This window comes from Hypanus sabinus, chromosome 10 (assembly GCF_030144855.1).
Source record: "Hypanus sabinus isolate sHypSab1 chromosome 10, sHypSab1.hap1, whole genome shotgun sequence".
In the NCBI taxonomy this organism is placed as follows: domain Eukaryota; kingdom Metazoa; phylum Chordata; class Chondrichthyes; order Myliobatiformes; family Dasyatidae; genus Hypanus; species Hypanus sabinus.
The window spans coordinates 122198658-122213035 of NC_082715.1; the positions used below are offsets into that span (position 1 = coordinate 122198658).

The 14378-nt window shown below is 42.2% G+C and overlaps 1 protein-coding gene across 1 annotated transcript in view; it reads left to right on the plus strand.

The window, feature by feature from the left end:
- The first annotated feature begins 257 nt into the window (after nucleotides 1-257).
- Nucleotides 258-14378, plus strand: part of mrpl33 (mitochondrial ribosomal protein L33) — a 106278-nt gene continuing 92157 nt past the window's right edge. The window contains exon 1 of the mRNA XM_059982825.1: nucleotides 258-329. The gene's annotated coding sequence lies outside the window, so the exon portion shown is untranslated. The remainder of the gene's footprint in view (nucleotides 330-14378) is intronic.

The window sequence follows — 14378 nt, forward strand, 5'->3', positions numbered from 1 at the left end:
CTCTTATTTCTAGGCATTCACTTTCTTGAGGTGTGAAACAATGACTCCCCAGTGGATCTAACTTGTCCCACGTAATTATGGTAGCTTATGATTCACGGTCCCAGGGAGAGACAAAAATTCAGAATCAGAATCAGACTTTAATCGCCAAGTATCTGTACACATACAAGGAATTTACTTCCGGCAGATGTTGTCTCTCTGCTCATAACAGATGATAAATATAAATGAAAATATAGATTTTCAGACATGAACTAGCCAGTTTGGAGAAGGGGAACTGATCTAAAGGCTCTCTGGCCTTCATGTCATCGCATTGTCTCTTTGCGCTTCAACTGGTATGTATTTTTGGCTTTTTATTTCCTATTCTCGTCTGTTTCATTTCCCTCTTTAACTACTCTGACGTTTCCCTAACTTAACAAGTGAACTTTGATGCACAATGTTTGCACGTAAGGAAACACTATTGTAGCAGCTGAACAACTTAAGCATGTTCATATGTTGAAGGGAAAATCCGACATTGCATCTGAGGATGGGTTTACCATAGTCATTGCAATGCCTTAACTTTATGTGGGAAGAAAGACAAGTGAGACAACCTAAAGTACAGTAAGAGGGTTGCACTATATATGTTAATATACTGTATATAATATCAATAAAACCTTCCATACATTGTAGGAGGCTATTCAGCCCATCAGGCTATTCATACCTACAGAGCTCTCTGATTTCCCCCACTAATTTTCCCCATAAACTGTCCCCTGGCACAACCAATGTTCATGTCACTCTGAAATTTGCTAATTATTCACATCCAAGATGTTAATATATAATCACAAACATCAAAGGTCCTATTACCAATCCTTATGGTAGACTATATGCTACAGATTTCTATTCACAAAAGCATGCCTCTTCCACCATTCTCTTCCTCCTATCACCAAGCCAATTTTGGATCCAGTTTGCCAGCTTTCCTTAGATCCCATAAACTTTAGCCCTCTTCATGCCATGCAAGACCTTGTCAAAAGCCTTACTAACGCCCACTGCTCTCCCTTCATCAGTCTTCTTGGTTACATCCTCAAAAAAACTCAATTGATTACAAATAATCAATGCAATTCTGCATGTTTAACATGAACAATACCTCTGTGACTCAGAGGAGAAAACAAATACATCCTGAGGAGACAGGAGGAATGAGTCATCCTGGATTATTCAGACACCTCGAAAAGGCTGATTAAAATGATCCTTTGCAGAATCCCCAGGATATGACCTTTTAAAGTAAAGTGAGGGAAGACCCCAGCAAAAGTTAAACCAGTGATTATTGATCATTAATAAAAGACTGACTATAATTTAATCTAAAAATAGATGCTGATGTGAAATCTGAATACTAGAATTTCTTTTGAATTATTGTGTAATGTGAATCTATTTACATCATGTGGATCAGAGCTGGAAAATTTCACTAACCAGTTGGCCTATTAGTTGTTAGTTTCCATTCTCCATAAGCTGAAAAACAAAATCATTTTCTGGCTTGCCAGACAGAGAGAGAGGATGTTTCCTTTTCCATTTCCAACCCTTCAGTTGTGTGTGTCTTCAGCAAGTTTCATATTTTTCTCATCTTGTAGAGCAGAGGCACCTATGAACCCCTTGCTTAATGGTATTGGTCTATGGCATAAAAAAATGTTTGGGAACTGTTGGTGTAGAGGCACACCTTTGACCTGCTTGCACTTTGGGAAGATACAAATGAGGGTAGGACTCTCATAGTGAATAATAGGGCCCTGGGGCGTGTTGTAGAACAGAGTGACAAAGGAATAGACGTTCCCTGAATGTGGCACGGCAGGAAGGTGGTGGTGAGGAAGGTTTCTGGCACACTGCCCATCATCAGTCGGGTAATTGTGTACACAAGTTGGGATATTATGTTCTAGTTGTACAAGAAATTGGTGAGGCCAAATTTGGAACACTGTGTTCAGGTTTGGTCATCCAGTTATAGGATTTCATTAAGCTGAAAAGAGTGCAGAGTAGATATAAGAGAATATTTCCAGGGCATGAGGGACTGAGTTATGAAGAGAGGTTGAACAAGTTAGGACTTTTTTTTATTGGAGTGTAGGACATTGAGCAGTGAACATCTAAAGGTGTATGAAATCATGAGAGCATAGATGTGGTCAATGCTCACAATCTTGAGGAATCAAGAATTAAAGGGTATGGATTTAAGGTGAAAGATTTAGTAGGAAAATGAGGAGGAATATTTTCACCCAAAGGATGGTCAGTATACGGAATGAGATGTCAGAAGGTGCATTATTAACATTTATAATGCATTTGGATAGAAGAGGCTTAGAGGAGAGGTTTCCCACTTGGGGTCCACAGACCCCTTGCTTAACGGTATTAGTCCATGACGTAAAAAGAGTTTGGGGACCCCTGGTTAGAGGGATATGGACTAAGTATCGGCAGATGGAATTAGCTTAGATGGGAATTTTGGTTGGCAAAGAAAAGGTGGACCAAAGGACTTGTTTCCATGTGGCGGCAGTACTCTATGATTATGATTCCTAGGCCATTCGGCCCATCAAGTCTGTTTAGAGAAAGCCCATCAATTCCATTTCCCTCCATCAGCTCCATTGTTGAGTTTCCTATCAGCCCTCTAAATCCAAGGTAATTTACAATGACCGACCAACACGGGGAGTCATACAGCACAGAAAGAGGCCTTTCAGCCCACAACAGAAATGCTGATCATCAGACACCTGTCTATACTAATTCTATTTAGCAGCATTTAGATTGGATGAGAGTAGCTTTATATCATATACACCAAAACATTGAAATTCCTTGTTCACATTAGTTCACAGAGTAAATGGTATACATGGTAATTATAAATACAATTGCAATAAAGAAAGCACAAGAAACTGTAGATGCTGGAATCTGAAGCACTCGACCCCGATCATCAACTGTCTGTTTCCCTCCATTAATGCTGCCTGACCTGCTGGGTTCCTCCAGCAACTTGAACGTTGCAGTAAACACGACAGATGGTATAAAACAGCAGAACATATCCCCTCTAATCCTCTTTCTTCTCATTGTGAACCTACACTCTCCACTTGTCGAAAACTCTGTTAATGGAAAAAGTTCTTTGATATTCATCTTTTCTATACCCTCATTTTATACACCTCAATTCAGTTCCCCCCTCAGCCTCCTCTGCTCCAAGGAAAGCAAGCCAAGCTTATCCATAGTCTCTCATAATTCAATTCTTCCAACTCAAGCAACTGCCTGCTTAATCTCCTCCAGGCCCTTGCTGGTGAAATCACAATCTTCCTCTACTGTGGTGACCAGAATTACACACAAAACTCCACCTAAAGCTTAAGCAAAGTTTTTTAAAAGTTGTACCACAGCCACTATGCTTTTACACCTTTGGAGATATGGGATGAAACCAGAGCACCTGGAAGAAACTGCATGGTAGGACGTGCAAAGTTCACTCAAACAGTGCCAGAGGTCAGGATCGAACCAGGGTCGTCGAAAGTGTGAGGGAGGCAGCAGCTCTATTAGCAGTGCCAGTGTGCTACCTTAAGGTCTTTGATAGCTCTAATCCATTCATCTACAGCCCTTCGGTATGCATTTACCTCTCCACATCTTGTCTTCCAACACTATAACTAAAGAAAAAGGCAGTCTAACTAAATATGAGGGGGACGTTGAGGAAGGTTCAGACTATAGTTAACAACAGAAAGCATTGCTAAAATCTATGGGATTTTGACCCCTTCTGCGATGCCAGAAATTCCAGGCAGAGTATTTAATTTTTCCCATTGCAAATGTTTTATAACTGCATTACATGATAATCTTAAAAAGGCTACCTCATAAAAATGACAATAAAACTCTGAGTAATTCTCAATCTCATCTTTACTTGGCAACGCACATGAAGTGCTGGAGGAACTTAGCAGGCCAGGCAAAATCTGTGGAAAAGAGTAAACAGTCAATGTTTCGGGCCAAGACCCTTCGTCAGGACTGGGAAAATCTGTGGATAAAAGTGAACAGTCAATGTTTCGGGCCAAGACCCTTCACCAGGACTGGGAAAATCTGTGGATAAAAGTGAACAGTCAATGTTTCGGGCCAAGACTCTTCACCAGGACTGGGAAAATCTGTGGATAAAAGTGAACAGTCAATGTTTCGGGCCAAGACCCTTCACCAGGACTGGGAAAATCTGTGGATAAAAGTGAACAGTCAATGTTTCGGGCCAAGACTCTTCACCAGGACTGGGAAAATCTGTGGATAAAAGTGAACAGTCAATGTTTCGGGCCAAGACCCTTCGTCAGGACTGGGAAAATCTGTGGATAAAAGTGAACAGTCAATGTTTCGGGCCAAGACTCTTCACCAGGACTGGGAAAATCTGTGGATAAAAGTGAACAGTCAATGTTTCGGGCCAAGACCCTTCGTCAGGACTGGGAAAATCTGTGGATAAAAGTGAACAGTCAATGTTTCGGGCCAAGACCCTTCACCAGGACTGGGAAAATCTGTGGATAAAAGTGAACAGTCAATGTTTCGGGCCAAGACCCTTCACCAGGACTGGGAAAATCTGTGGATAAAAGTGAACAGTCAATGTTTTGGGCCAAGACCCTTCACCAGGACTGGGAAAATCTGTGGAAAAAAGTGAACAGTCAATGTTTCGGGCCAAGACTCTTCACCAGGACTGGGAAAATCTGTGGATAAAGTGAACAGTCAATGTTTCGGGCCAAGACTCTTCACCGGGACTGGGAAGGAAGGGAAGAAGTCAGAGTAAGAAGATGGGGTGGGAGGGGAGGAAGAAATACAAGGTGGTAGGTGAAAGGTGAAACAGGGAGGTGGGGGAAGGGGTGAAGTAAAGAGCTGGGGAAGTTGATTGGTGAAAGAAATACAGGGTTGGAGGAGGGGGAATCCGATAGAAGATATAAAACTATGGAAGAAAGGGGAGAGGGAGGAGTACCAGACGGGGGTGATGGGCAGCTGATGAGATAATGTTAGAGAGGGAAACAGGATTGGGGAATGGTGAAGGGGCATTGGTTTTCTCTTCTTTACTTGTGTCAGAATCTTGTAAAGTACATACGCAACTCTACCAGTTCATTTTGTGCACTAAACACGCATCTTGGGTAACAAGGCAGCATCAATGGAAGGAAGTGGTCATTTGACATTTCAGATTTGGACCAAATATCTTTTGCCAGTAAAAAGGAGGCAAGGAAAAGGAATGCAGCAAGGGCTGGCAGGTGATAGCTAGATTCAGGTGAAGGAGGGGATAGGCAGATGGGGGAGTGGAGAGTGGGTGTGTTGTCAGGAGTTGGCAGGTGAGAGGTAGAGGCAAGAAAGGGATTAAATGAAGGAATATAATAGGAGAGGAAAGTGGAACATGGAATCAGGTGAGAGGGATAGAGAGGGCAGAGAGAAGTAATGGGATGGGTTCACCTTGGGTAGTTACGATTTCACGGAGGTCCGACACAAGATTAGATGAGTCGATTGTCACATAAACTAGGTGCATTGAAATTCTTTGCTCGCCTGTTAATAATTGAAGGTTCAGTCAGTCGAGAGATACACACCCCTTTGGGATGCTCCCTGTAGGTTAGTTAGTAAGGTTAGACTAGATGGAGTGAGAGTAACATACTGGCATGGACGGAAAAGTGGTTGTCATTCAGAAAGTAAATAGAAACTGTTCGGGTTGGCAGGTTGTCCCTTGTGGGTTGCCACTGGAATCCATACTTGGGGCCCCAGCTATTCATAATCTGTATCAGCAGTTTGGCTGAGATAAACTTCACAGATCCACTGCCCTCAGGGGCAAGAATGTTCCCCTCAATTCCGTTATAACTGACTGATCTCTTATTCTTAGATGATGACCTCTGCTCCTGAATCCCTGTCCAACCCAAAAAGAACATCCTTTCTGCATCTTATTAGACCATTCCTGTTAGTATGTTGTGACCCCACTCACAGCCATCCTGCTCTTGAACTTAGATTTAATGCTGAGTTTTATTTACAGGTGAAATTTTAACCAGAGCTCAACCTCGCTTGTAAAATCCCTGTGATGTTATCACATGGAAAGATCCTGATGTACTGGCCTATGTTTATTCCTCACTAACAGAGAAGCTAAGTGCATCATCTCTAATGCAATTTACGTGATCGTTATCATGTTGTGTATGACAATTGCCAACTTACTTTACAAAAGTATTTTGCTGTGGATGAGGTTAGAGTCACAAAGTTAGTCAAGCACAGAAACAAGGCCCCAATCAACCCCGTGGATCAATTCGTCTGCCTGAGCTATTCCTATTGCCCACTTTTTGGTCCTTATCCCTCTGAACTTTTTCTATCCATGTACCTACCCAGAATTGTCCTAGATGTTGTAATTGCACTCACCTATACTTCCTCATCCAGCAACTCATTCCACATACCCATTATGTTCTGTATGAGAAAATCATCTGTCAGGTCACCTTTAAACTCTTCCCTTCTCAGAATAACCTTTCCCCTCTAGTTTTAGACTTCCCTACATTTGTGAAAAATACCATGGCCATTCACCTTATTAACCCCCTTTGTGATTTTATATCACCCCCTCAGCCTCCTACACTCCGGAGAAATATGTCCCAGCATATCAAGCCTCTATCCATTACAACTCAAGCCCACCAGTCCCAGTGACATGCCTGTGACTTTTTCTGCATTCTTCAAGCTTAATGGCATCCTTCCTATAGGTGGGAATCTAGAACCACACACAATACTCCCAAGTGTAGGTCTACCTGTGGTTTGTACAGCTTGTGAAAGGCACAATAAAATGTCATGTTTTCTTTTTTATCTTTGACGTGAACTGGTATTTAAATTATAAGGCCACCTTTTGAAAGCTTATATCATCAGTTTGGGGTCAATATGGCACGCAAACCACAGCTTGCAAGACATTGACTTTTAAAGAAATGTTCTGAAACTGCAGTGACGACAATATGTGACTTTAACAAGCACTTGATTCCTCTGTTCTGTGCTTCACATGTTCATTAAGTCATTTGATAAGGAAGTTGAAAATGGTATTCCTTCCCCTTTCAATGTAGATTGAGAAGTATAAGTGGCAACAGGGTCAACCCACTTTTTTATATTAAGGCATTGCAGAACTGAGGTGATCATGCGTTGGCAATCCATGTCTTATGATCAGCCATATCTTGAATCATGGAAAAGATAGCTGAATCATAATTCCCAAAAAAAACACAAAAGTTGAGGTTGGACAAGATATTGAGATGTCAATGAACCCATGTTCATAGATGTCATTATGAGTCAGCCTACTTTGCAGGTTGATCCCTGACAAGCTGAGTTTACAGACCTTGGAAGCCAGAAGGAAAATGAAGACAGCAGTACAGAGAGGTACATGCTTCCCCCACTTCCCCAATTCCATTACCCTCATCCCACCACCTTCCATCATCACAATTTCATAGCCAGAATCTGACCACTCCCGTACCACTGTCAGTGAACATAGAACAGTACGGTCCAGGAACAGGCCTGCTGGCCCACCATATCATGCTGAACTAATTAAACTGGTAATTAAATGCCTAACTAAACTAATCCCTTCTATCAACACAAGGTCCATACCCTGAGGTACTCAGCACATTCATGTGTCTGTCCAAGAGCCTTTTAAACATGTCTATCATATCTACCTCATTACCACCTCCGGCGACATATTGCAGTCACCCGCCACTCCTTGTGAAAAGGTGCAAAGGTTAATTTTATTGTCAAAGTATGCATATATAATACAACTCTGATATTCGTCTTCTCCAGACAGTCATGAAACACAGAAAAAGCATGAGGGTCATTAAAAGAAAATACAGCAACCTTGTACTTACCTCCCCCTCAGCTTTAATGCATGCCCTCTAGCATTAGACATTTTGAACCTGGGGAAAAGATACTGACTAGCTGCTCTTTCTATGCTTCTCATAATGCTACACAGCTCTAGCAGGTCTCTCCTTAACCTCCGCAGCTTCAGAGAAAACAACCCAATTTGGCCACCTCTCCTTATGCCCTTAATCCAGGCAACATCCTGGTGAACCATTTCTACAACTTCTTCAAAGCCTCCACATTGTTCCTTTCATGGGGTAATACTACAGACACAGCCTAACCAGAGACTTATAAAGCCTCAACAGAGCTTGAACTCATTGCCTTGATTAATAAAGCAAGCATGCCAGAGATCTTTGTTACCACCCTATCAACATGGCAGCCATTTTCAGGGAGCTGTGGACTTGGACCCCAAGATCTTTCTGTACATGAACACTGTTAAGGGTCTTGCAATGTACTGTTGCTTTACATTTTATCTCCCAAAGTGCAACATTTCACATTTGGCTGGATTAAGCTCCATGTTCTCCATGGTTCAGGCCTGCTCGCACATCCCAGACCACTCCAGAGAGTAACCCTCCACCATTCATGGACAAGAGCCAAACCAAACTCTCAGCAGTAGCAAAAGGTGGCTGTGACCTTTGGACAAGTCTCCCCAACCCAGCTGAAAACTAGTAACGATCTTCAGCAGACAACCTGTCAGACCAAAACTACAGATGCGGTAAGATTAACTTTCTGCCCCATCAAGCCTGCACCAGCTGTTTGATACAGCTGTCTACTATATCCCACTCCACTGCAACTTCTTCATGCTCTGGTGCTCCTTTAGCACAGATGATCAATGAATAACTTCATTGAGGTTTTCAAAGCACTTTAACCTTTAAAAGAGTGGAACTGAGGGAAACAAATGTGGAAATGCAAACTGAAGAGCATAACCATAAAATTAGTACCAATCACTCAGGGTGAAGCCAGGAAATGGTTTGGCACACACTGCCGAGAGTTTCAAAGAGGTCATTAGTAGATTTTTACTGTTTTTTTTTGCTGCAACCAGATGTCATAAGGTTCAAGTAAATGTTTAGAGGGGATCTGAGGAAGGGCTTTTACATCTAGAGGGGAGTTGTAGTTTGGAACTTATTGCCCAAGGGGGTGGTTGATTCAGAGAATCTGGGAACACTTAAGAAGCACTTACATGTCCAAGGCACAGAAGGATCAGTAGTGGTATTAATTGTCATGTGCACTAAGATGTAGTGAAAAGCATGCTCTCCAGGCAGATCATGACGTACACAAGTACATCAAAATAGTAAAAACAAACAGAATGAGGAACAAATGAATAAATTGGTAAATGGAAAATTACTACTGGTACATGTACTGAGATGCTGTGAAAAACTTGTCTTACGTAATGTTCATACAGATCAATTCCTTATAACTGTGCACTGAGGTAAAACAGGGTAAAACAATAACAGAATGCAGAATTAATGGCCACAGTGGCAGAGTATGTATGGTGCAGGTAGACAGTACAGTTCAAGGCCACAGTGACATAGATTGTGAGGTCAAGAGTCCATCTTATCATAGTGGAGAACTACAATAGCACTAAGACTGTGGGAGTGGGAGAAGGTAGATTCCAGTTAGAAATTGACAGGTATCACTAATTCATGGATGAACGAAGATTTCAGCTTAATGTCCAAGGATACACATTGTACCAAATGGGTAGGCAGGTAGACAGAAGGGGCGGGGAGGTTCTATTGGTAAAAAGTGAAATTAAACCCTTAGAGAGAGGTGGCATAGATGTAGAATCCTTGTGGATAGAGTTAAGAAGCAGCAGGGGTAAAAGGGTCCTGATGGAAGTTATATCTAAGCCTCTGTATGGTAGCCAGGATGTGGGGTACGTATTACAAATGGGAGATAGAAAAGGACGTAAAAAGAGCAATGTTATGAAGGTCATAGAGGATTTCAATATGCAGGTAGATTGGGAAAATCTGGTTGGTGCTGGATCCTAAGTGAAGGAGATGAGATAGCTTCATAGAATGAATTGTGGTTGAGCCCACTAGGGAAAAGGCAATTCTGGATTTGCTGTTGTGTATTGAACAAGACTCATTAGGGAACTTGTAAATTGTAAAGGAAGTTGTAGGAGACAGTGATCACAATGCAAAAGAAATCACTGCAATTTGAGAAGGAGAAGCTAAAATCAGATATATTGGTATTACAGTGGATTAAGATGAACTACAGAAGCATCAGAGAGGAGCTGGACAAAAGTAGATTGGCAGGAATGATGGTCGTGCTGCAATGGCTGGAGTTTCTGGGAGCAATTCAGAAGACATAAGTTTGGTTCATCGCAAATAAGAAAAAAGCATTATGAAGGGAGAATGTGGAAACCATGGCTGACAAGGGAAGTCCAAGACAGAATATAAGCAAAACAGAGGGCAGACAATATACTAAAAAATAGTGGGAAGTTAGAGGATTGGGAAGCTTTTAATATACAACTAAAAACAGATTGTGGAAGCTTTAGTAATGATCTTCCAAGAGTCACTAGATTCCAGAATGGTTACAATGGATTAGAAAATTGCAAACGTCACTCTACTCTTTACAAGGGAGAGAGACAAAAGACAGAATATTATAGGACAGTTAGCCTGACTTCAGTAACTGGCAAGATGTTAAAGTCCATTATTAAGGATGAGGTTTTGGGGTACTTGGAGGCACATGACAAAATAGGCCAGTTAGCATGCTTTCCGTAAGAGGATCTTTGAGGAAATAACAGGCACAATTGACAGTGGATGTTGTTTACTTGGATTTTCTGAATGCCTTTGACAAGAAGCCACACATGAGGTTGCTTCACAAGATAGGAGCCCATTGTATGACAAGGAAAGATACTAACATGGACAAAAGATCATCTGAGAAACAGGAGGCAAAGGGGGTCTTTTCTGGTTGGCTGCCAGTGACTGTGGTGTTCTGCAAGGGTTGGTGTTGGGTCTGCTACTTTGCACATTATATGTTAAGAACTTGTGCGATGGAATGATGCCTGTGCGGTCAGGTTTGCAGACAATACAAAGGTAGATGGAGGAGCAGGCAGTGTTGAGGAAGCATAGAGTCTGCAGAAGTACTTGGACAGTTTAGGAGAATGGGCAAAGAAATGGCACATGGAATACAAAGCTGGGAAATGTTTGGTCATGTACTGTGGCAGAAGGAATAAACTCATAGACGATTTTTTTTTAATGGGGAGCAAATTCAGAAATTGGAGGTGCAAAAGAACCTGGGAGCCTTAAAGCTCAACTTAGAGGTTGAATTGGTGATAAGAAAGACAAACGCAATGTTCGCATTCATTTTGAGTGGACCAGAATATAAAAGCAAGAAAAAATTGCTGAAGCTTTATAAGGCATTGGTTAGACAGCATTTGGAGTATTATGAACATTTTTGGCCCTTATCAATGAAAGAGTTGGCATTGGAGAAGGTCTGAGGAGGTTCACAGGAATGATCCTGGGAATTAAAGGGTTAAAGTATGATGGGTGTTTGATGCCTCTGAGCTTGTACTCATTGGATTTTAGAAGAATGAGGGGGAATCACATTGAAACCTATCGAATATTGAAAGGCCTATATAGAGTGGACATAGAGAGGATGCTTCAAGAAGTGGAAGAGTCTAGGACCAGAGGGCACAGCCTCAGAATGAAAGGATGTCCCTTTAGGATACAGATGAGCAGGAATTTCTTCAGGCAGAGGGTGATGAATCTGTGGAATTCATTGCCATAAATGGCTGTGGAGGTACATTTAAAGCAGAGATTGATATGTTCTTGATTAGCAAGGATATTAAATGTTATGGGGTAAAGCAGGAGAATGGGGTCGATGGGGAAAATAAGTCAGATATGATGAAATGGCAGAGCAGACTCAATGGGCCAATTGGCTTAATTTTGCTCCTATGTCTTGTGGTCTTATGGGATGGAAGCTGTCCTTGAGCCTGGTGGTATGTGCTTTCAGGTTTTCGTATCTACTGCTTAATGGGAGGGGGAGAGACAACATGTCAGGGGAGGGTGAGGTCTTAAATTATGTTGACTCCTTTACTAAGACAGCAAAAGCTGTTGACAAGAATCCCTGGAAGTCAGGTTGATTTCAGTGATGTGCTAAACTGTGTCCACAACTATCTAGTTTCTTTCAGTAATGATTAGAGCACTTTGCTACAATAATCCTGATGGGATAATTTTAATGACACATCTATAAAAATTGGCCAGTCAAAGGGAACATGCAAAATTTATTTAGCCTCCTGAGGAAGCAGAGGCTCTGTTGATCTTTGTTGGCCCTGGTGTCTACATGGTTGGACCCGGATGGGCTATTGGTGATTTTCACTCTGAGGTACTTGTTGGCCTCAACTCTCTCAACCTCAGCATATAAAAAGGAACAAGTGCTCCACACACATCCTCATCTGCTCCTGCAGCCAACCACCAGCTCTTTTGACCTGCTGGCATTGAGAGCAAGGTTATTCTTATGACATTACATCACTACACATTACGTCATTACGTCTCTTTCCTGAACTCTGACTCATCATTATTTGATATGCAGCCCACTCTACAAGGGTATCATCTGTGAATTTATAGGTGGGTCGCTGCAGAGTCTGCCCAAGCGGTCATGAGGGCTTAGGGGGTAAAGTCGGAGACAGCAGCATTGAGGAAAATCATGGCGGAATTGCTGATTCCTATCTGGTCTGCTGGCATCCAGGATGGTGGTACATGTTCTCAAACTGTTGCTTATTCTGTCCGATAGGAGGGAATGGAAGAAGACATAATGAGTGGGTGCAAGAGGTCATAGATTACATTGACAGACTTGGGTGATGGGCTGGGCTGAGGACACAAATCTCTGCAGTTTCTTGTGTTTGGCAGAGCCCAGCTGCCATGCCAAACTGCAAAGTATCCCAACAGTATGCTTTCTATGGTGCATCTGTACAAATAGGTAAGATTCATTGTGTATCTCTGACAGTTGGCATAGACTCAATGGTCTGGGTACCCAGCCTTTTTATGCCATGGACCACTACCATTAACAGAAGGGTCTGTGGACCCCAGGCTGGAAACATCTGGTCTAAAGGATGAAATGAACACAAAGGACTCTTCTCATTCATATGCTTCATATTCCATCTCACTTACGGCTTTTCAGTGTGTCCCTTTCACAGTTCAAGGGTATTGAGACCGAAACTGGTCTGGTTTCTTTGCAATTGACAGGTGTTGCAACAACGTGTTTAGTTTGGGACAGATACGCATTTTCCTTTATTATTCAGAAAAGACCAATAAAAATAGAATGAAAATTTAGAATTCGGTTCAAGATTGGTGCTAGAAAAATCAGAAGAGTTGGTTAGAAAAAAAAAATCATGCAAGAACTAATTAAATGATTGTGAACTACATGTTGAGTCATTTACAAACCTCAAGAACAATTGGATGATGCATGGAAATATTTAGAAGTGACAAAATAGAAATGTGCACTTTGGCTCACATGATCTATGTCAGCATGTACCCTGCAAGTGAGCAAACAGTTAATTGCCCACTGCTGCTCACCCCTGAGCTGACTGTCTCACTGTGGCACTTAAAAACCCACCCCATTACAGAGAGTTGTCGGTTACACTTGGGCCAGATAAGGTAGGGCTTGTAGATTTGCTTCCTTTGTGCATAAGATAGACAACTTCTGAAAGGAAGGGTGCCATTAAGCTGGACAAGGTGCAGAGAAGATTTGCAAGGATGTTATCAGGACTGGAGGGCTTGAGTTCTGAGAGGCTGGGTAGGCTGGGACTTTTTTTCCTCTAGAGTATAGGAGACTGAGGGGTGAACTTAGACTAGAGGTATGTAAATGCATGACTGGAGTAGATAAGGTCACAGGTTTTCCCCCGTTGAAGGGAAATCTCAAACTATAAGGTGAGATGGGGAGATTTTAGAAGGACCTAAGAAGCAGCTTTTTCAGGCAGAGGATGGTGAAGTAACTGGAACAAGCTGCCTGATAAAGTTGTGGGAGTTGTTTAAAAGACATTTGAGCAGGTACATGGATAGAAGAGGCCGACAGCAATATGAGACAGAGCAGGCAAGTGGGACTAGCTTCAACAGATATCTTGGTCAGCATAGACGAGTTGGGTCAAGGGACTGTTTCAGTGTTGTATCGTTCCGTGACCCCATCATTTATTACAGATTCATCGTCAATTTGTGCCATATGGTATGCCGTGGGCAGTCATGGTCTTTGACCAATGATAGTTCGCGGCAAATTTTTCAACAGAAGTAGTTTGCCATTGCCCTCTTCTGGGTACTGTCTATACAAGACGGGTGACCTTGGCCATTACCAATACTCTTCAGAGATCGTGTGCCTGGCGCCAGTGGTCACATAACCAGGACTTGTGATATGCACCAGTTGCCCAGGCGACAGTCTACCGCCTGCTCCCATGGCTTCACGTGACCCTGATCGTGTTAAACCTTGCACAAGGGTGACCTGCAGGCTAGTGGAGGGAAGGAGTGCCTTACGCCTCCTTTGGTAGAGACGTATCACCAGCTCATCACCCGTATTCGAGGTTATACAGATAAATTATTTCCATTTCTCCAGCAGCTGCCATGTTAAAATTAGTATTCATTTTGTAATGTCTTTGTTAATGCATTTTAGTGTAA